Below are 24846 nucleotides of genomic sequence, written 5' to 3'. Positions count from 1 at the left end.
TCACCCAGTGTCCCTTTCCCAACTGATGAAGGAAATTCGGAAAAAGAGGGAGACTCATCAGTTAAAATTAAATTGATTTAATAAAATAAAGAAACCAATATAAATGCTAACACAAGACACACAAAAGTATACTTAGCTACAGGTTGCAGCAAGTTGTCCAGGAATAGCAATCATCAGCAATGAAGAAAAAAGGTAGGCCAAAAGAGAAAAGAGCAAAACTAGACTCACCTCTCCCTTTTATAGTGAACTTGATTGTTAATGATATAGAATATACCTGTGGGCCAGCCTGGGTCAACTGCCGTGCATTTAACTGCTAATGGCCCTGATCACCATGGCTGGCCACAAACTGAAACAAAATCCCAATGAAACCAGGACACTAGTATTTCAAAATAATTTTCCATGGTATTCATAAGATCCCACTTTGGATATTTTCCATCTAACCTGGGCATCTTGCTACAGACTGAGTATAAATAAAATGGAAAGATGTAAATAATAATTTAAGTAAATATGTTTAAAATTTACTAAAGTGGAAGACTATTTTATCTGTGGTGGAGAATAATCAGGTAACTTGGACAAGAGTTTAAATCCATGAATAGGGGAAATCAAGTATTTCTACTATGTATTCCATTAAAGAAATGGGCAGAGAACACAACTGGTGGAGCTGAGAATTAGATCTTGGAAAGTAAGAAAAAAAGTAAGAGGAAGAGTCCATGAGAAGTACAGATTTCAGTATACTACTGCTTCAGGGAGGACAGTTACAACTATCAAGGTGACGGATGTGAGATGAATCACGTACTTGGTTAAAGCAAAAAGTAAATGGAAGTAGAATATTAGGGAAAAAGATCCAGGTCTGTTTAGGAGGAGGAAAAAAAAAAGAAACAAGAAGAAAAGGATAGTGAGGGGAGAGTGAAAACTCAGGGTCTTATCTCTTGCTAAGTAGAAAAACCCATTTATATTAATGAGGATATCTGCTTAAAAATTGATGGTATTGTCTTGCCCACAGTAAGAATTGTTGAAGTACCATCAATAGCAAGGAACGAAAAGAGATTAGGTCATCACTCAGGAGGTTACTCTAGATCTGTTCTCTCAACCTTTTCCAATGACTAGTTTCAGAATCCCCTCATCATCAAACCATAAAGAACTGGAGTTATCACAAACCTCTGCAGATGGCTTTCACATTCAAAATTTGTGATCTTGACAACTTGCATCACTTATAGACTTTAAAGATGTGATCTATGAGTTCTTTTCTTTCCTTCTATCACTTTTACAAAATCTCAGAATCATAAGATAATTCAGACTAGAAGGGGCCTCAGAAAATAAAGTTCAACCCCCTATTCACTTTCTTATTTTTATATTTGAACGTAGGCTACCATTTCAAAATACAATGAAAGTCATCCAAAAATAGCCAATACCCAGTTAAGTCAAATTTCCTGAGCACCATTGGTAATACATATAAAGACATTAAAAAATTCCACTCTAATATTCAAAGCACATGGTTTGAGACTCAGGTCGATATAAAACTGAGTCTAGTACTTGGCTGACTATACTAGAAAATCTGGGTTAATTCTGGACAGTCTAAATATTTATTTATTAATCTATTTATGTAAACAGCCAACACCCTCACGTATCTGAACCAGATTTACAGGAAGCAAAAGCCTAATATGTTTTTTTTTTCCTCTCTATCTTTTAATTTCCTGTCCTTGAGGGTAAGGGGATATTCCTTCTTACATGTATCCTGCTGACACAGTAGGAAATATAGGAAGTTATGCCCACCTGGAGGAAGTTAGAGGTCTTGCTGGAAAGTCAGAAGATGAAGTTTCTGTTTCTAGGAGTTTGGGGGGAGTGACGGATCGGATTGTGAAAATAAGTAAATTATCTCCGTACTTCAGAAAACAAAGCATGTTAGAAACTGTGGAATAGCTATTTGCATAAATTGGAAGAAAGTTAAAAAATCCAAATGCTCCAAATACCATTGCAGGGCAGAGAACTGTCCTAAGGCATCTATAGCAAAGGCTATTTCTTTCTTTGTAATGTATTATAAGAAAATTAAGTTTAGGAGAAAATTCCAGTAATGGATTTTCACTCTTGACGCTGAATTTCTAGGAACTATGCTTTTTAAATAAAACCTGACATTTTTTAGCTTGGAATTGCTAAATTATTATTATTTAGCAATTATTATTTTTTTTAAGTGAGAAGAACCAAAAGAAGAAGAAGAAAAAAAGACAAAAATCACAGCTTGTCTCTTAGCTATTCTTCTGTCAATTCTTTAGGGAATATGCAGTAATATCTAATAATTTCACAGTATCTACCGTACTTTCTCCTCAAAGGTACAGAGACAATTTCCTTATTTTTCACAATCAGATCCATCACTCTCTCCATAATCCATAGTACTTTGCCAATATTATCAAAGAAGAAAATACTTGTTTCTAGTTTTCTGAGTCTAAGGCTAACATGATAAGCACTCTCTTCTACAGAGCTCTCCTTTCTAGTTAACACTTTGTTTCTGGAAAGATCATAGCCTGTTCAGAGTAAATAAACTGAAAAACAGTATTCACCTATCAAACTTTTATAAAGATGCTATATTTAATAGTTACACACCATATTCTGTTCAAGAGTGTGGTAGGTTAACCTTGGCTGGCTGCAAGGTACCCACTCAGCCGCTCTCCTCACTCCCTCTCTTCAGCAGGACAGGGGGAGAAAATAAGACAAAAAAGGTCACGGGTCAAGACAAAGACAGAGAGATTGCTCACAAATTACTGTCATGAACAAAACAGACTCAACTTTGGGAAGACTAACTTAATTTGTTGCCTATTAAAAACAGAGTAGGATAGTGAGGAGCAAAGGCAAAACTAAAACCACCTTCCTTCCACCCCTCTCTTCTTCCCAGGCTCGTCTTTGCTCCTTCTTTCCCAGCTCTTCTACCTCCTACTCCTGAGCAGCACAGGGGGATGGGGAATGGGGGGTTGTGGTCAGGTTATAACACTTCATCTCTGCCACGGACTGTCCAGGAGCTGCAGCTTCCTTCAGGGCACCAATTGCTCCCACATGGAGTCCTCCGTGGGCTGCAGTGTGAACACCTCCTCTGACATAGTCCTCCATGGGCTGCAGGGGACAGCCTGGTTCACCATGGTCTTCTCCATGAGCTGCAGGGGAATCTCTGCTCCAGGACTTGGAGCACCTCCTGCCCTCCTTCTTCACTGACCTTGGTGTCTGCATAGTTGTTTCGCTCACTTTTTTCTCACTTCTCTCTCCCAGCTGCTGTGCAGCTTTCTTGTGTTTTCACAGAGGTGCCACCAGCATTGCTGATGGACTCATCTTTGGTCAGTGGTGGGTCCGTTTTGAAGCCAGCTGAAAGTGACTGTGTCTGCCATGAGGCAGCCCCTGGTCTCTTCTCACAGGGGCCACCTCTGCAGCCCACTGCTGGCAGCACCTTGTCACGTAAACCTGATATAGGGAGCAGTGTTGAGTGCCAATGTTAGCGGCAAGTGCAAATGGCCAATAGCCCTAAAAATAGGTATTAATAGAAATTTTAAAAAAATTACGCCTCAAGTTTTCCCTGGAGTTCAACAAAGAAACCAAGCAAAGTGACACATTTAATCACTAACTGATATTTACTAATAGGTATGGTAAAATGATGCTGTTTAATGCCCTCTCAATTTAACAAGCTTAAAATAAATTTAAAATGTGTGTTTGTAGTTTCACTTCCTAGACTGCACATTTTTACTTCCTGCCACTCACAACACCGAAGTTTCCATTTTAATAGTTGCAAAATTACAGATTTTCTGTCTTGTGCTTTAATTTCCTCATTAGACAGCCAGGTGTCTCATAATTTATTTAGAACTGATTGTGCTAGAAACTTTCCTTGCAGATTTTGCAACTGTATAGAACAAAATTGATTTAGGATGCAAGTCTGAGCATATTAGAGTTACTCTGCTAGAAATTTGCAAGACTGATTACAAGCACCTTGAGTGGTCTTCATCAGTTGCTGACAGTGCACTCTATTCCCTCATCCAAGTCATTAATGAATATATTGAATAGAACTGGTCCCAGTACCGACCCTTGAGGGACTCCGCTAGACACAGGCCTCCAACTGGACTCTGTCCCATTGACCACCACTCTCTGGCTTCTTTCCTTCAGCCAGTTCACAATCCATCTCACTACCCCATCATCTAGACCACACTTCCTCAGTTTAGCTGCGAGGATGCTGTGGGAGACCGTGTCAAATGCTTTACTGAAATCAAGATAGACCACATCCACAGCTTTACCATCATCTATCCACCGGGTTATGTCCTCATAAAAGGCTATCAAGTTGGTTAAGCATGACTTCCCCTTGGTGAAGCCATGCTGACTGCCCCTAATGATCCCCCTATCCTTGATGTGCCTAGAGACAGCACCAAGAACAAGTTGCTCCATTACCTTTCCGGGGATGGAGGTGAGGCTGACCAGTCTATAATTACCCGGGTCCTCCTTCGTACGCTTTTTGAAGACTGGAGTGACATTTGCTTTCCTCCAGTCCTCAGGCACCTCTCCCATTGCCCATGACTTAGCAAAGATGATGGAGAGTGGCCTAGCAATGACTTCCGCCAGCTCCCTCAGCACCCGCGGGTGCATCCCATCAGGGCCCATGGATTTATGGACGTCCAGATTGTTTAATTGGTCCCTGACCCAGCCCTCATCTACCAAGACAGATTCCTCCTCTATCCTGACTTCTTCTGGGGCCTCAGGGGTCCGGGGCTCCTCAGGACAGCCTCCAACAGTATAGACAGAGGCAAAGAAGGCATTCAGTAACTCCGCCTTCTTTTTATCCTCTGTCTCCAGGGCCCCCACCTCATTCATCAGTGGGCCTACATTGCCTCTAGTGTTGGCTTTACCTGCAATGTATTTGAAGAAGCCCTTTCTGTTGTCCTTGACCTCTCTTGCAAAGTTTAATTCCAAGGAGGCCTTAGCTTTCCTAGTTGCCTCCCTACATCCTCTGACAACAGATGTATATTCCTCCCAGGTGGCCAGCCCCTTCCTTCCATGATCTGTACACCCTCTTCTTCCACTTGAGTTTGCCCAGCAGTTCCCTGTTTAACCATGCAGGTCTCCTGGTACCCTTCCTTGACTTCCTACCTGTTGGGATGCTCTGATCTTGAGCTCGGAAGAAGCAGTCCTTGAATGCTAACCAACTATCTTGGGCCCCCTTACCTTCTAGTACCTTGTCCCATGGGATTTCCCCTAGCAATTGCTTGGAAAGGCCAAAGTTGGCCCTCCTGAAGTCCAGGGTTGTGATTTTGCTAGCTATTCTGTTCCTGCCACATGAGATCCTGAACTCTACCATCTTATGGTCACTACAACCAAGGCTGCCCTCAACCTTCACCGCTTCAACCAGACTCTCCTTGTTAGTGAGGATAAGATCCAGCAGAGGGAATCTGAAAGAATTTCTTAAAACAGCAGATTCACTTCCTTGTGCTGGATAAAGCAGTAGACTAGTTGACATGAAATAAAAAAGTAGCTTTTCTTATTATACTTTCTTACAAGAGCACCACATATTAAATTCTCTCTTTCTTGAAATCCCCTGTTATTTCACCAATTCAGGTGTGAGTAACAAAACTGCTTTGAAATTTGCTTTCGTCATACAGCAAAAATACATAGCCTGTAAAAGCAAACATATCTCTGTTTTTCTTTTCTTTCACTGAAGTCATTTTATTGAAAGTGTGTAAGAATTTATCATTTTAATTGTTCACTATTATTGTGAAGCCAGTTTCCAAAGAGGGAAAAATTCTGAATGGATGACACACATGTACTGAATATTCTTAGGATGACAGAGATGAATCAGTCATGAATAATCCAGAGACCAGGACTATTACTAAATGTATTCTTAAAAGTAACTTTGAAAAAGTAAAATATAGATAAGGCTTTAAAGTATTGGCAGAAATACAGCAAAAATAGGGAAGTCAATTGAGTGATATTTTTTTATGAATCATTCACCTGGCCCTACAGATTATATGATCTAATAAACAAAATCACAACCATTTTAATATTATAAACAGGTGATTAGCTTCTGTATTAATTCATACCAGTGAAGCAGATTTTCATTTTTTAAAAGATTCGTTGTAGTGAAATGTTGCAGAAAAACTGGAGTTACAACATCAGGAGAGACAAAAACCAGCTGTGCTCTACGCTCATACAGACATGAGCTACTCTCTATTTTGTGTGTTTTCACAACTTGTCAGCAAACACTACATTTTCACATGGGATATTAACTTTAAGAGAGAAATGAGGAAGCCAAAGTTGAGTTGGTTTTTATTTTTTTGGTGGTGAGGGGGTAATATTTTGTGTACATTTATGTAAGAGATGAAGGAGGAATAACAACAATCATGGCACAGAGATACTGGAGTGACACCTATAGGACACCAGTAATAAGAGGTGTCAGTGCTTTTCTTCTGCTGGACGGCTATTCATTCATGTATGTTGCTGAACAAAGCAAACAGGCAATATAACTAAATACTTCCTCAGGCAAAGTCAAGTCTGTTGCAGAGAGTTTTGTCATATTCCCTGCATTGTCTTTCATGCTACCTTTCACGCAATAAAAGGCCTTCCCAAATTAGTCTATTACTTTTTACTGCTCTGAATGTCTCTTCCTTTTTTTCATGATGCCTTTAGAATAAATCATTCCATTATTTCTAGCATCTCTTTTTATACCAGTAAGGAAATGATGCTCAGGGAGATTAAGCACAAGACACAAGCTGCCAGGTTATGAATGAGGCAGGCTTAAGTGCCTGTGCAGAAAAGAACGATTCGTATGCAATCAGGTGCCTGCTCATCCTGAAAATCCCTAAACATCTATATGCACCCGAGCATATTCAGAAACATTTAGTAGCACGCTGTCCAAGAGTGCTGGGCATTTACAAGTTGCAAGTTTGCAGATAGCACCAGACTTGGGGGGAGTGGTTGGTACACTGGAGACCAGGGCTACTGCTCAGATGGCATAAAAAACTGGAGGAATGTGCCAAGAGGAGATTTGTGAAGTTCAAGTATGAGGTCTTGCACATGGAATGGAATAGCCCTCCACATCACTGCGGACTGGGAACTTAATGACTGGGAATTTACGGACTGGGAACAGGACCTGGGCGTTTTGGTGGACAAGGAGTTGTACATGAGTCAGCAGTGTGTCCTTACAGAGATGAAGGCTAATCTTCATTGCCATATACATAACCAGCAGGTTAAGGAAAGGGATTATTCCCCTCTATTTAATGCCTGTTAAGCTACATTTGGGATTCTGTGTCCAGTTTTGGTCCAGTAGTGACTAAGTCAATCAAGTCTAGCAAAGGGCCACTGAGATGATTAGGAAGCTGGAGCATATTACGTATGAAAAGTGACTGGCAGAAATGGGTTTATTTATCCTTGAGAAGATTAGGGTAAAAGGGGATAGGAAAAACCAAACTGTACTCCTAGGGGTACTTCAGTCATAAGAAATCCAGTCCACAGTATTTACAGTTAAAATGGTGATAATTGCAATAGCTATTGCAATAGCAATAGCAAATGGGTGCAAGCTGGAACACAGGAGGTTCCACTTAAATATGAGGAAAAACTTCTTTACGGTGAGGGTGACCGAACACTGGAACAGGCTGCCCAGAGAGGTTGTGGAGTCTCCTTCTCTGGAGACATTCAAAACCCGCCTGGACGCGTTCCTGTGTGATATGGTCTAGGTAATCCTGCTCCGGCAGGGGGATTGGACTAGATGATCTTTCGAGGTCCCTTCCAATCCCTAACATTTCATGATTCTGTGATTCTGTGATTCTGTGATTTTTGTTACTCACAGCCACCTGTTCTTAATCAGAGATATCTATCTTTAGTTTAGGAAGAGATAGATTCCTGTTTGAGGGTATCACATGAAAATGAGTTTGTTGGTACCATTCTAGCTTCGGAACTCATAGATTGATATCAAAGAGCATTATTTCCCTGTGATAAAAAAAATGGGAAAGTTAAATTGTTATGTTGTGCTTTATTTCCTGGTCTGGAGAAAGAAAAAGGAAACAGAGTAAAATATAACTCATTAATTTTCCCTTTTTTTTTTTTCTTTTACAGGAAAACAGATTATATTGACACTGAAAGAATGAAATTCATATTATGGAGTTACTTCTTAGAAACAGAATCTGAAAAAGTTGCAAATTAATGCTGAAACTTGCTTTAACTTGGTTTTGCACAGAATCAAGACAATGAAATGCAGATGAGGACCAGTAGCAACTAAAGCTGGATACACTCTCATTTTCATGTGCTAGTAATAAAATCACACAGAAGACAATGCAGAAGAATGAAAAGAACAGTAACAGCAGCTGCATGCATCAAAGTATTTCTCCTGGCATTTCTCTGTCTGAATTATTCTATATTCTTTTGTGTTGCCAGACTGATATGATTAATGAAAGAACGGAAACAATAACTGCAGTATAAGTGGGCAAACAGATCCTGGATTGGCATCAGTTAGGCTAAGACTTACATTTTTTTGTTATTTTGACCATTGTATACTCAGTGACGTACAGGAGTGTATCCAACAGTCAAGACAGAGGTATCAATCTGAACAAGGAGTTTTACATACAACTCAAAGAAATCAAAAACAGGCTGGGGACCCCCACTGCAAAACCTAAGTAACCCTATCTCACCATTATGTATAAATCCTACAGGTGTATAAAATGCATCCTTTGAAACAGATTTAGAAAGAAGGCTGGAAGTTTGTAAGTCCATTCGCTATGCAGAAACAGCTTGGTGATTATAAGGAGATGCAAAACTAGTAGATATTTCATTATCAGAGAGCCAGTTCATGAATAAACTTTCAGATGTTCCTGCACAGAATGGCCTGTAGTGTTGTTATTCTGAGAATTTTCAAACTAAGCCATTTATTTAAATACACAATGTACTACCTAACCTTCCCTTAGGGTGAAACTCACCCTCTGCAGAAGACTTGCACAAGGCTATGCATCACTGAAGTCATGTTAATGCTCTGTTTTCTTAGCTGGAGTGGGAGCTAAATGGTGCATACACCTCTGTACTGTTCTGAGGTAGAAGGAGAACTACATTCATCAACCAAATGATTCTCTGAAAAATGTTGGACATTTTGTAAATATCTGCAGGATTCTTCAAATTAGAGGACCATAAATAAGAGATGTTTTATTCAAAATCATTAAAATTTCTACACATATTTTAGTCTTTTCTTTTTTTTTTTTTCTTTCTGTCTCTTTTATCACCTTTTTGTTGGCTAAATAAAAAAAAAAGATGGAGGAAGAAAAGTTTATGCATTTTCTTTACTTAGCATTTAAGCAGTTAAGTTGAAATAGAGTGAATTTACTAAGGAAATTAAACTGCATGAATCTGCTGGTTATGGGGGCTATCAGATAGGAAAAGGTATCATGGGAATGGAATAGAAATTTCTGCTGAAAACTTGAGTCTGAGCTACAGAACTGCTTGATGATTTTTTTAAGATATATGTCATGCTATCAATACATTTTATAGATATTATAATGTTGACTCAATTCTCTCATCACTTCCAGTAATTTGATGCCAGTGTTGTCTGCCATATTATTATTATTAATGTTATTATTATTGTTATTATTTACTTATATTGCAGTAAGACTTGTGGATTTCACACCAAACCTTGTTACACTGTACGCTCTAGAAACAACTGATACTATTTAAAAAAAATACCACATATTTAAATTATCTGGGCTAAACTATGAGTATATTTTATTTGGGACTAGAAAATGGCAGTAGAAAGTGTGAACTCCCATCTCTGCTGCCTGATTTAACCAACAAAGGAAGTGCTTGCAGGTGAACTTCAAGGTGAGATGAGCAAAAAGCCATTCAAAGTAACTTCCAAATAATGACTTTCCCCTATCACTATATTAAAGTCTGTTTAAGGAAAACTTTCATTAAGTTATGCTGGTTACAGAGTTAGTCACATTCATACAGAGACAGTCCTGGAAAAGCAAATAGTGTCAGAAAATCCACCTTTTCCCCTTTTACTGTTCAAGGACTCTTGTAAATGCTTTGGGGTTTTGCAGGGGCTCTTTTGTTCAGCTGATTTTTTTTCTTTTTTCTTTTTTTCTTTCATTCCTGTTCTTTCCTCAATGTTTTCCTTTTTCCCTTGGGAGAGAGTGATGGTGATGCTACTAGGAACTCTACTGAATCATTCTATGCTCTGCCTTGCATGCTGCCACCCAACAAGACTCGATGCTACCATCCTGCTTGTGTGTATGTGAATCTGTGCTTCAGCCATTGTTTTGCTGAGCAAGTTCATCCCAAAATGACTCTGCCCTAGGGGCAGAGGCCGTGCTAACAGATCCAGGAAAGGATCCTTGCATGCGCAGCCAGTAGATAGCACATGGAGGCTCAAGTCTTGGCAGTCAAACCATCAAACTAGCTACACGTTTTAGAGTACAATCTGAAAATACCATGACAGCTACTATGTCCAACTTTGCAAACCCCTGCTATAACTAAGTGTTCAGTCTTGGTAACAGCTCGGTAAGACTCAGGAGTTTATACAGTTGAAGCTAGCTAAAAGTTTACTGCCAACCTAATAAAAATTATCCAACCTATTGAGATGCCCATCTATAACTTTCAGGCAAGCTCCTAGGATCTTCCCTTTCAGTTAGTGCAACAATTTTTTGTGACCATTTAAGGCTGGGCGGGCAGTTAAATTGATGGCAGATGCTCTCTGTTAGCCTTCTTCCCCAGAGGGGAAAACGAAAAGAGAAAAGGGAGAGAGACTTACAAGTTGGAAAGTTAAAACAATTTTAATAAAGAATAACAAGGAAGAGAAAGAGTATAATAAATAATGAACTATACACAAAGCTGCTACTGAGCTCCCCCTGATGATGATGATCTCATCACCGCTGACGCTTCAGGGCAGGCACTGGGCAGTCCTGAACCAGACGCTGCAGCAGGTGGGAATCAGGTTCGGGAGCAAGGGCAGGACTGAAGGCAGAGTCCTCCCAGGATGTCGGCCATGGGGGAAGAGTACAACCATAGTGGTCCCCTAGCTTTAAACTTGGTATGACATGGGTGAGATGGAATACCCCATTGGTCAAGTTTGGGTCACCTGTCCTGTCCGCCCCTCCCCACAGGTGCGACACTTTGCAGTCTGTTCCTTTGTGAAACAAAAAAGACTCAACAGTGACCCTAATACCCACGGCAACAAGCACGTGTAGTCAACTTCAGGAAGCAGTCACTTAAAAGAAACTTAACTGAAAAGTGTCCTAGTCCAAACCAGGACACTTTTCACTGGTCTTCTGCATTTTTGCCTTATATTGCAAAGCCTCTACATCCCATCTCCATGCCTCCACCAGTTCCCTTCTCTTCCAGAGATTAACTACTTTTCTTTTCTTCATCATTTACTCCTGGGCCAATTAACCTTCCAGTCACTGTCATAAATGGTCATTTCCTACCCTTGGTTGATATTTGATTCTAGCCTCTCCCAAACTCCTGTTATACTTTCAAACAAGCTGCTTGGACCTCTGTAAATCCTTCTAGATATCTGCAAATGTACGTCATTATCTTGCTAATCCTCCTCTGATCTGCATTTTGATAACTATGCTGCTGAGATTCTGGCCTCTCATGTCAAATATAGATAATGTTTATGGACAGTGTAAAGAAGTTCAAGTTCTGTCCTGATTCAAGGCTGAGTTTATATGAGGCAGACTTAAGGATGTTTACCAATAAGTACAGGATGTTACTCAACCTAATAATAAATTTTGCTAAGAGGCTGGGTATGTTGCTTACATAGATCATGATATGCATTTGGTTGTATGTGTTCCTGAGTGGATATAAGAAGAAATGGACAGCAGTATTTTTTCCCCCACTTATCACCTCCTGTAAACTTTTCTATTTTGTCTCCATTACCTTCTTTTCCAGTTTCTCCATACTCTGCTTTGTCCTTAGATTGCAACTGTCTTTACCCTTAGATTGTAAGTGGCTGAAGCAGAAACCATGTGGGGTTTTCTAGTTGTGTTTTTTTTGCCTGACTTTTGCATACGAACTAACGCAACAGGATTCAGCTCCATTACTCTGGTTCATAGGGGTTCTAGACGTACAAATTCAAAATAAATCACATCATGCTGATTATTAATAATAAGCGAAAAAGATTTGCTATCCAAACAACATTTTAATGGCTATTTAAGTGAGCATTTGTGTTTCCACGCTGCTTCTCTGATTCCAGTAGGCATTGAGTCTTAACTAGAAATAAAATCCTTACAGAAAAATGCCGCTAAATTACATGACCGTGGTTGAAGCAACATGGCCTGAGTTTTTCAGTGCCAAGTCTCAACTGCCCGTTTGGGGCACCTTTCCAGACAATACACAGAAACATAATGTGCTTTTCCTGTCACATGGACAGGGTAACAGCCTATGGCCAAATGTCTCAACATGCCCAGGCATATCAACATAGGCCCAGCAGCTGTTAAACTTCACACGGAGCTGAGAACAGGTTCTGGTCCCAGCATGAGACAACAGTAGAAGGTATTTGACAGAATGAGTTTATGGCCTATCTCTGGCAGACAGGATGCCAGCTCGATTATTTGCAGCTGAAACATTTTCTGGTATTTCAGATCCAAACCTACAAAATGCATGGACAGCTCCTGAGGAGCTCTGTGTACTGACAGGGTGCAGCTGCTAAATATGCATACAGCACAAAAAAACAAACAGATTTTAGCATCAGATCTAGACTAAAATGAAAGCAAACACACAGCTACTGAGTTCTTTAGATTAGGTTTCCTGTGGCACTTCTGCTTTTACATGTTTTTGGCTACAACTGTGGCTGTGAGATAGTAGCACAACATTGACAAAAGTTGTATACATCCCTAGCAAATACTAGCCTGCCGCCTTAATATTCTGGCTACCTTGAGCTTGCTCAGTAATTCAAGGGTTAACAAAATTTACTCGGACCCAGAGCTTTGTAAAAAGAATCTGTATCAGGATCCAAATCAGATCTTATTACAGATACACTTAGAAACAATCATATTTGTTTGACTGCTGCCTCCCTTATTGGTCACTTGTGATTTTAAAGTTGTCTTGTTAAATAGGTCAGTGAGGAACATGTGACAAAGATTCTAAAAAAAAACCATGTGATGAGATGGGATGTGATCATTACGTAGCAACTTACCCCAGGAGTACCACATACACAGAGTGACTTATGTCCTCTGCTGTTATCTATGCAGGTGTAGACTTCTACCAAAGATTATCTGCCCTAAAGAAGAAGAATATTCCCTGAGAACAGAGAGGAATCTCTGGGCATTTTCCTCTTCTTTGCTGTGGTGTATTTTCTGAGAAGAAACATAAATAAAAAAGTAGTACCGTCATACATATTTGTTAATCTAGCAATGTTGAACTAAGGCTAATTTCCCCAATGTCAAGAGCTGAAACAAAACCTCTGATCTATTCTGTGTATCTTGGGAAAGGAGTGTAAGCTAGTATCAACAACCATTGTTCACAAAAGTGTCATATAGAAGGAAAAACAGAACTATGAATACAAAGATATGTAATTTCTATGTTCAGTTATCACTAACACTTTACTGCATGAATCATCTGGCATTTGTGTTAAGGTAAAGGCCACTGAAGAATAATTGGAGAGAATACATTCTAAGTGAACTGATCACTGTATTTTCATCCAAATCCTGATTCTAAATGTTCGTGTTCATCTAATCAGAAACACAGAGCTATAATTTTCTATTGAAATTCACTGGGAGCTGTGTGCCTAAAAATGCCCTTATAATCTGTATCCTACTGTTCAATTATACTTTGAGGGGCAAAGATGATTCTATCCTATTTACAGAGGATGCAAGAGTTATCTCATTGAAGGCAAACCAATGAGTTAAGTTCTGCTAGTACTTACCTGTAGATTTATTAGGACACTCAATATATGTGCATTCTTACTATTTAAAATGAATAAATATGTTTATAATAATCACTTGAATGAATCAGGATATTGGGAAAAAATTCCAGCAGGCAATTCCAGATCAATAAAAAAGGATTGCTTTCTAAAACTTCTCATTAAAATAATTCTTTCAATGCTAACTTATACTAACATAATCAATTAAATCCAAATCAACTGTAAAATTATAAGGATTGCAGATGACAGTAACTCTAACGCAACAGATTTTATTTGAATAAGCAACCTCGAATTCGACACAGAATTCCGAGCTTGGAAATAATCAAGGAAAGCCTGTGAAATAAATTATTGTCTTGTTGGAAGGGATAGGGATAAACAAAAGCTTGCTTTATATTGCATTTGCTTTATGCTAAGCAATAGAAAGACACCATCTAGGTGACAAGGTGATAGAGTGTGACTTTCAGTCCTTTAGAGCAATAGAAACCAATTTCAGTCTCTTTCAGACTGGTTGTAGAATCACAGAATCATGGAGGTTGAAAAGGACCTTTGGAGGTCACCTGGTCCAACCTCCTGCTTGAAGCAGGCTCAATGGGTCAGGTTGCTCAGGGCATTGTCCAGCTGAGTTTTGAGCATCTCCAATTATGGAGATTCCATAACCCCTCTCGGCAGCCTGTTCCAATATTTGACCATTTGAATATTCGACCATTTGAATATCTGACCATTTGGATGGTGAAGTCTTTCCTTATATCTGTCGGGAATTTTCCTTGCTCCAAGTTGTGGTTTTTACCTTTTCTCCTGTTACTGTGTGCCTTTAAGAAAAGTCCAGCTCCATTGTCTGTGCCCTTCCATTAGGTAGCTGAAGACAACAATAACCTAGCTAACTTCTTAAGGCTGAACGAAACAAATTCTTTTGCCTCTTATGATTTCGTATGTGTGCCAGCCACCCAGAACAGGAGTACTTTGATCCTTGGCTATAGATTGGAGCACATGACATGGAAGAATATGTTTTAAGATGTTTGTGTGTCTGAGTGAACCTGAACAGAAATATGGGCCTGTGTCCTGTGCACTGACAAGTACTGCACAGGTAGAAAATGTGCACAGGTCGTCTACTATACAATTGCAGAGAATTCACACTAAGTGGAAAGAACACAGATTAAATGCACTGCAGATCTGCAGATCAGCTTGTACCTGCAATGGAGAGTTGCCTAGGATTTCTGGGAGCCACGCAGCACATTCTAAACTGTTACTACTGTAAATGGGCTGTTTGGCATTGAGAAATCCTGGACAGACATACTGTATCAAGCAGGATCAGTGAGAGCACTATATCCACTTAGTTCCACTCCACTACATCTTCATCTGCCACCTATCATTGCTGTGGGTGATTAGAGCTGAAAGGATTAGTGCAAAACAATAACACATGATTTACAGCTGTTTTTGTTTCTATGCAGAAGCTTCATCTGAATTACATTCTTCTGGCTGACTATACTTTTTGCCAGAATTTGTCTATATTTGCTTTATATTCTGACATGGGAAATTTGGGAGTGTTGCTTTAGTATCATAAGAACTTTTCTATTTTATACATAACACATTTAATCAGAGAATAGACACTATAACATCTCATGTAATAAGGAAAAAATACATTTTATAGGCAATATATGGGCACAGAAAGTGTCCAAGATAAATAGTTTTTAACCTGTAATTCAAGCACCTGTTGTATAAATACATACTGTGATTTTATTTACATTACAAATTTTCAAATCATTGTTAAGCCCATCAATAACCCTCAACATTGAGCATTCAAGCACAGAGAGTCCACATACCAAAGAAACAGAACATTCTGAGTGGAGAGGACAATTCCATATAAACAGTATTGATAGAAATCACATAATATAATAATATAAGCATATTCTATCTTGTAGAACAAGAAAGAGAAAATGAATATGCATTTTTGATAGTGAGTGGAAATGTGGCAAAAATTGTGATAATGAGGAACTTACATAAAGATTTTGAATGACAACAATACCTATGATATGTTTTAATTTTCTCTCATATACATGCACATACACAGATATTGCTACAGTATTGGCTGAATCCTGTTCTAGTGTTTATTGTCATTTGTTTTTTGTGATAAACCTACCTTTGTATCCCACATGAGGATCTTAAGGTTAGTTCTTTGTCTGTGCACTTATACATACCTTAGAGGTGAAGTCATGTCACCCAGTCCCAACAGGAATCTTGCTCTTACACAACAGGAGTCAGATCTGTACAAGAGGTACTTTTCAGGTGTATTTCTTCCAGCTTTACTGGTACTGTCTACACAGGTCACAGAAGTAGTGGCAGGACCAGCCAGCATATTTGTGCTCATATGGTTACCTCTGAGGTACCTGGAGCAATGCCCTTTAGGCTTTGCTATGATCTATTTTGGGTAACTTTTCCATTCCTGATTCTCTCCTCTCCCTGAAGCCCACCAGATTTTGTTAGAGTTGTGAGTTAAGGGAAAATCTCTGCTCACCTCTGCATTCTAGCTTGTAACTCTGTTAGTGGTGATGCCATTTCCCCCTTTGTTTTTACAGGAGCTGCCCTTTTTGTAGCCTCTATCTCTCTCCTTTCACTCAGATGGTCTGTCAGAGAAAAATGCAAAGCCTATGTTCAAGTACTCATGGAGATGGGAATGGGAAGAAGAAGACTCCTGTCTTCTCTCCAAACAAGCTTCTGTAAATGCAACCTATTAATTTGAAGGCAAAGGCGGATGGGAGCTATTCAGTGCTGACAGCTCCCTGAGTGCTCTGGTGAGTGTTTCCAGACATCTCACTTTGTGCCACTAAATGGAAGTCCTAATCCACATTGTCAATGCCACACAAACCTAGAAGTTATAAATTGACAAAGATATAATTGTTAGTCCTTTCAGAAAGAGCCAGAATTACTCAGCGGAGCTGGTCAATTTTTACATTTCCAAACTTTTGATTAAATATTTCAAAATGATTTCAGAAACCACCTTGCCAGGTGAAACTCTTTCATTCATTGCTGGGCAATGACCCAAAAGTCACAGCTATGGAGTCCATTATTTCTGAACAACCTAAGACTGAATGCCAGTTCTAGGTTTATTGCAAAAGAGAGTTTTTCCTTTCCAGAGGAATAGTGTTAATTCTGTTGGTTCCTCCAGTTACAAGCTAAAAAACCTGAAATCGTTACACTGAACAAAACTGATCTTTATTATTTCAATGCATGTTAAGTAAAAATATTGTTTTGATATTTTAGTTTGTTTTTTTCTTTTTCACTGTTTCTCTTCTAATAATCCCTAGCATTTAGTATGCTTTTCTGGCCACTACTGAGCACTGAACTAGCATTTTAATAGAATTACCAGTTGTAATGCTAAGGTTTCATTCCTGAGATCTCAGGACTGTCACTGTGCAGATGAAGTTGACTCTTTTTTCCCCATTCACATCATTTTGCATTTAATATATACTAAATTATTCTATCAGTTACTCAATACTCAAAGGTCTTTTTCACAGTTCTTCCCAGTCAGCCCTCAACTTTACTACCCTGAAAAGCTTAGTATCCTCAGGAAGTAAAATCAACCCCTTCTCCATATTATCTGTGAATCCATTCAACGGTGCATGCTCTATTTTTCTTTATCAACTATAAAGGGAGAGCATAAAATGGATAGATTAGACTTAGAAAACTACATTTGAATAAAAATTGTGCAAATATTATTTTATCTAAAGTCTTTTAAATTCCTTATGTGGGTTTTTATTTATGTATTTGTATAGTAATGTTTTCTACTGCATGTTTCACAAGACATCTAAAATAAGCCTGTAACTACAGACATGAAATTCAGTACGGAAGGAGAAGCAATTTGTGAGCTGATAGCAGATCCTGAAGCAAAACTCATTCCTTACCTTCTTAACTAGACATGTCAAGTTCCATTCCTGGAAAAAACCTTCATCTGCTTTGGTCATATACTGGATAAAAGAAAAAAGCGTCAGAAGAAACAAGTAGAAAAAAAAAATGGGAAGCATGATCTTGCACCTGCACGCTAATTACTAATCAGAACTGATCTACTAGGACATAAGCTGGAAGAGTGTTCCATAGTGATTAATCATAGAGAGACAGAGGATGGTATTTATCTTATCCAGATATACTATCTCCATGTTAGGCAACCAAGCTGATGAACTATACTACCTTTCTAATCAAAGGAGAGACAGAGACATATTCTGAGAAAAGTTCACCCCATCCCAATGTTACCGAAAATAGTAACCAAGAAAACTCTCCAAACCAAATGATAGTTTAGAAAGACGATATTGGTTTATTGCAGTGCTGGGTGCATAGGGGATCTCTCCTCCTAGCATGCACACCTAAGAACAAAAGCTTGCTCCTTATATACATAATTCCAAGAAAAAGCCCACCCATTTTAAAAAAAGCTTATACATAACACGTTATATAATGCATTACATAATGTCTTTACGCATGCGTACTAAATTGGGGAAGGGGTCTTGGGTGGTCTCTGGGCATTGCTGGTGGTCCCAATCCCCCTTTAATCGTGCTTGTGCGCAAGCGTGGTTGAGGCCTTCTTGTTTACAAGTACATGTGTTCTCAAGAAGAAGATATCGTTTTGGACTTATCTCTCCTCTGACACAAGAGTTTATGAATCAAGTTAATTTAGACATCACAAAGTTGTTCTTTACAGTTTTGTTTTGTCTTTTGGCCCTTTTATAATTAGCAGAGACCTTTCTTTTTCTAAGACTAAGTGTAAGCAGCATGAATCATTGTTTACTAGAACCTCGTTATCAATCCCATAAACAGACTCTATCTACAAAACATGTAGTTTGCTTCAGAACCTATTGTTATTCTCTATTATTCTAGCTAAAAGGAAAATTACTGACAGGAAAGCTAGTTCTGTGTAAAGGTAACACAGAGCAGCCCTTTTAGAGCCTACTCTGAGGCCTACTCTTGCTAAACCGTTGCTAAACCTGAGGCCTACTCTTGCTAAACCATTGCTGAACTGAACCGTCTGGTATCACCAAGATAAATTTGCGCTTGGAGTGGACTAAATCACCCTCTAGAGTTATCTGTCTCCTCTACTTACAACAGAGGCCTAAACAATTATCTTCAACTAACCATTTAAATTTTATAAAGCTAAAATTAATGAAGATGAGTCCTATCTGGAAAGCAATGAATATGTTTACCTCAAACCTTCACAGTGAAAAAAGACAAATAGACTAAACAGATAAAGATGAATGAATCAATAAATAAGTCTAAACACAGAAATTGTTAATTTATTCCAACCAAGCTTGATTTCACGAAGCTGATGCCTCTTATCAAGTATCACAGCTAACCTGAAATTTTGTTTTCCCTGTTCAGATTTATGAACATGAGTAGCCCCTCCTTCCATCAGTTGTGCAAACATTATAGATACGATCCATATCACTGGTCTGTGCATGAGCAAAAGGTCTGAAACAGTAATATGTTTGTTCAGCATAAAGCATAAGCAACCGGTGTGCAGCAAGAGAGCCTTATAGAAATTTCTTATGCTGAGCACTGCATACTCAGAGTAATTCACAGTTCTTTATTTCATGTCTTCCATCTGGGTGCAACTGATTGCAACAAGATCCTTGTCCTAAAGCAATTAAAAGTTTGCTTATGAGGCAGCAGAAATATATCTGAGCCTTTTGTTGTCTTTTACTGGAAATCTAATTGAAAGATCATGTCACTTATGCAAGTAGATCAACCACTGTAGAATTCTGAAGTAAAACCCAAGTATCTTATAAATCTAAAAGCATTGGCTTAACTTCGGGAGAAAATTCTTCTCTAAATAATCAGATTATTTATAATCTGACATTATTTGGCTTCGACTTGGATGTGTAAATTGGCTGAAAGGCAGTTTTAGGGTGGAATGGCACGGAGATAGTGCCTAAGTGAAAGAGAAAGGGCATAGTGAATGTTTCAATCGCCAGCTCGTCCACCTCACGCTTAATCTGGTCTCTACAGTATTTTCCCAACCAGCTTTACTAACATCCTTTTAAACTGCTTTACTAATGCTATTTCTTCTTCATTCTTTAAGTACAGAGGATCACTCCACAAATGCAGACCCAGGGCACTCTATTCTTTAACTCTGAGGACTTGGACAATGCTCAAGGTGTTACCACATCATTTTTAATAGCAAGAGAATCTCATAGCATGAGTCAGGTATTTATTTGGTGCAAAACCTGTTATTTAAATATAATTTATTTGAAGATTTCTATTTTCCTTATAGTTATGACAGATCTTAAAGTATGGTTGGAGATTCCATCAGTTGATGTAAGTCTATTCTCACTCCAAAGGGAAGGTAAAGATCAGAGAAAGTCATCCCATTTTATACTTGCAGAAATCATGGTTCTCAATTTACAATTTTATGTTGAAGTCTTTACATTGTTATTTACACATTGTCTTACAGACTGGGAAAAGACATTCTACCCTTCCGTGATTTTACTATTTATGGCTAGTGATTTGACAATAGTTAAAATAAGCATGCAAAATATTCTAACCTGCCTCCCAATGTGTCATTAGAACTTCTGAAGAAGTCCACAAAGAGAAGATCCAAACAGCAAACAGCCTCCTGTGCAAGCTAAGGCCTAACAAGGGAAAAGAAAAGTTGAAACTTAATGAACCCCAAGAAAAGAGAGGAGTGACCACCGAAAGACAACATCCTTCCTTAGCTGAAGGTTCTCTGCAATGTGCATGTAGAATATGAACTAGGGCCTGAGCTGTTGAATGCTTGGGATATTGCTACTAGTTGTCAGAAAATGGGGTTGAAGGAAAGCCTTTTGGAACTGATCTTTGGTAACATAAATTAAGCAAGGTTACTCTCTTCCTCGTCACCTGTGCCCTTGAAAGCCCTGTTATGTTACATATTTTGTGAATAAATGCTTTCCTTTGTTTTTATTTTAACCTGATTTCTTAAAAGATGATCACAAAGTACCTATGGGTAAACATATCCAATGGGCCTTTCATTTCATACAAAAGATAATCTTGTTCTAAGTAGGCTTTTGGACCACTTTTTCAGTGGCTAGGATACACATGGATTATTTTCAGGGATTCCAATGAGAAATTCTATGCCCTTCCATTTAACCAAACGAGGTGCTTAGAGAGCGACTGACAAAGAGGTTGGGGAGGAAGGAGTATCTTCTCTTACCAAATATAAGCAGAAAAGCTTTCTAGTATAGCTTTCCAGCGCAGAAGAATAAGGAAACTCTTAGGCATCTTATAATACATACTTTTCAAGGAAAAAAAACCCAAAAGTTTCCTTGTTTAGAAATTAAAACTGTCTTTCCAAGCAGTATTGTGCTTAAAGGAACTTTATTTCTCCCAAGACCAAACTCACATTGCTTATCTGACTGTCAGCTTGCTTTCTGGTTCATCCCACATATAGTCAGATAGTCAACTGTAATCAAAACAATGCCAAAGCCATCACAATTGCAAGAAGTCTCAGAGGAAACCTTTCAGACTACGTGGCTGATCTTCCATTCAGACTTTGCACAGTGGTCTGTACCTTGGGAAGAGAATCCTATTGTTCTAGCTATGATTAAATAAAAATGCGTTTAATTGCTTCTTAATTTAGTATAAAAGCAGAGAAAAAAACACTTCTGTATGTGAGATCTGGATACATCCATTAACACACTTTCTGGAGGAATTGTACGTTCCGGCATAACAATCACATCCTGAGTGTACGGGCAAAAGATGTCCACTCAGTCAAAGAAGATTCCAGCTTTTCAATTGCTTGCATAACACTATCTAAATGGCATTTAAAAATACATACATTTGCTAATGAGAAAATTACAACTTATCCAAAAGTTTAGTCCATATTTAATTATATATTAGATAAATTCCCTTTCTCTTGCCAACTTAGTTCCTCAGCCCCACAGTGATGTGGAGAATATAATAGATTTCTAGAACCTGGTGAGCTCCTCCATGATTGTCTGCTGAAGAAACTGGAAGCCCTTGAGAGACTTCAAGCCCTTCTCACAGAATCACAGAATCAATCAGGTTGGAAGAGACCTCAGGGATCATCGAGTCCAACCGTTGCCCTTACACCACCCTGTCAACTAGACCATGGCACTAAGTGCCATGTCCAGTCTTTTCTTAAACACATGCAGAGATGGTGACTCCAACACCTCCCTGGGCAGCCCGTTCCAATGTCTAATGACCCTTTCTGAGAAGAAATTCTTCCTAATGTCCAACCTGAACCTCCCCTGGCAAGGCCTGAGGCTATGTCCTCTTGTCCTATCGCTAGTTTCTTGGGAGAAGAGGCTGACTCCCACTTCACTACAACCTCCCTTCAGGTAGTTGTAGACTGCAATAAGGTCACCTCGGAGCCTCCTCTTCTCCAGGCTAAACAACCCCAGCTCCCTCAGCCGTTCCTTGTAGGTTGTACCCTCCAGACCCTTCACCAGATTGGTGAGGAGCTGAGCATTTCAGCTGCTATCACTGGACTCTCCGTGTTGAGAATCATAGAATCATAGAATGGTTTCAGTTGAAAGGGACCTTAAAGATCATCTAGTTCCAACCCCGCTCTGCCACGGGCAGAGACACCTTTCGACTAGACCAGGTTGCTCAAAGCACCATCCAACCTGACCTTAAAGACTGCCAGGGAAGGGGCATCCACAACTTCTCTGGGCAACCTGTTCCAGTGTCTCATCACCCTCACAGTAAAGAATTTCTTCCTAATATTTAATCTAAATCTACCCCCTTTCAGTTTAAAACTACCCCCTTGTCCTATCACTACATGCCCTTGTAAAAAGTCCCTCTCCCGCTTTCCTGTAGGCCCCTTTCAAGTACTGGAAGGCTGCTAGAAGGTCTCCCCACAGCAGCCTTCTCTTCTCCAGGCTGAACAGCCTCAACTGTCTAAGCCTGTCTTCATAGGAGAGGTGCTCCAGCCCTCTGATCATCTTCGTGGCCCTCCTCTGGACTTGTTCCAACAGCTTCATGTCCTTCTTATGCTGGGGGCCCCAGAGCTGGACACAGTACTCTAGGTGGGGTGAATGACCTTCATAACACCAGTATATACCTTTCTCTTTGGTTTCACTAGAGCAAATTTTCCTTTTGCCAGATTGATATGTTGGAAAAAAACCTGCTTTTATTATCATTTGTATAATACTTTTCATCAGTAAAATTCAAGAACTTTAAAAAATCCAAACCAAAGTCAGTCCTAAAATCTCTGAAATGTCTTAGAAAAACAAGCAGTGTGGGATTGTGAACATTGAAGTGATCAGAGATTGCACAAAAAACTTCACTGGTCCTAATTCTGTGCCCAAAACATATGCCCAGCAAAAGGCAGCGGAAGAATTATTCCTACGTTAGGAATAATGTAGGAATCTTCAATAATGTAGGCTATCTTCATTAGCCATTTTAGGATACTGAAAGGCATGTGGAATGGCAGATGCTAGTGGTGAATTGCACACGTTGAAGATTCCCTCTGTTCTAAAAGGAAGAGCAGAGAAGGGAAAGGTTCAGAAGTCACACTCCTGTCATTAGCTGGCCATAACACTAATTTCCTGTGCCTGGCCTTTTTGTAAACTACTGAAGGAGGTGGGAGGGAGCTCATGTGTCCCTCACCTTTTTGCTTTGCAACAGCTTAGAGACCAGAAGAGCCAGAGCCTATAGTTCAATTGATTTGCTTCTGTACACATGCTGTTTGAATAAAGCAGAAGATTAGGTGCACGGTTTTTATTCCTGGTGGTATTGCTGTGGAGGAGAATTAGATTGATAACTCTGACAGGCAACACCTTTATGTTGCTGCATGTAGGCATAAAGTAAATAGCGTTACACTGATGCAATGTAAAAACTGTCTTGTCTCTAGGCAACACAGCACCAGTAAAATTTTGCACAGCAGTTAGGCAGTGATGGTGAGAGAGATGGACAAACTTAACGCATTGTTTTACATATTGTGTGCTCTTACAACATCAGATACTTTCTTTGTTGAAGTATTGGCTCTTTGGCCAGCACAGTCTTCTTGCCGTTTTACTGATATGAGTTTATTGATGCTTTATCCATTCTGCTTATGTACCTTCGTGGCCAGACTGTGCAACACAGATTACTTGCAGATTGTCTATCCTTGACAGAAGGAAAGAGACAGTTACATATAGAAAAAAATATTTAATTTTTTTTCATATGTTGTATAGGCATTTTCACTTTCAGCTGAAGCACGTTAAACTGGCTTACTTAAAATAGAGATGTACAGAGTGAAATAACAAATAAGTGTCTGAATTACTATATAAAGAACTGAACAGTTAAGAAAGTTGCCAGTTATTTCTCCACATAAGGAAGCTATGGTAAAATATGCGATAAAAGTTTCTTAGCGTTCTAGTCTAAAAAAACTTCACTGTAGAATAGGTTGAGTTGAGTCTAAGTCTCTCAGTCCACTTTTATATATTTTAAGGGAATGTTGTGTGGAAGCTCAAACCTAGATGATTTATCACAATGTCTGACAGAGGCAGACTGTTAGTCCTCTGAATGCAAATAAAATATATTTATGCATGTATATGTAATAGGTTGACATATTCAGGGAAACACAAATTCAAAATCTTACTGAATTTTATAACTTCCATTCATTAGTCTTATCTCTCTGTTTCTAGAACACTCATTTGTTGCTGGAAAATTACCCTGCCCATATTCCACTGATTTCACTATCAAGGGCACATGAAGTGTAATTCACAATAGAGTACAGATTCATTGTTTTCCTTTTATAGGACTGTAAGAGAACTCCCAGACTTCACAGCGTAAATGTAATTAGGATTTAAACTTGAGCAAGAAAAAAAGAATCCTTAACACATGCTATTCTTTTGGTATGAAATGAACTATCTCTGAAATTCTATTATAATCACATTCAAAACATATTACTGTAAATATACTATGTATGATAACAAGTGAAATTGCTGTTACCATTTTCCCAGTGCTGCTTTGCATCTTCTGCATAGCACATGACATAGAATAGCAAGAAGAAACAAAATGGA

Source organism: Nyctibius grandis, chromosome 1, assembly GCF_013368605.1.
Source record: "Nyctibius grandis isolate bNycGra1 chromosome 1, bNycGra1.pri, whole genome shotgun sequence".
Classification (NCBI taxonomy): Eukaryota; Metazoa; Chordata; class Aves; order Nyctibiiformes; family Nyctibiidae; genus Nyctibius; species Nyctibius grandis.
The sequence above is the reverse complement of the archived record's forward strand: the minus strand, read 5'-3'. Positions refer to the sequence as shown.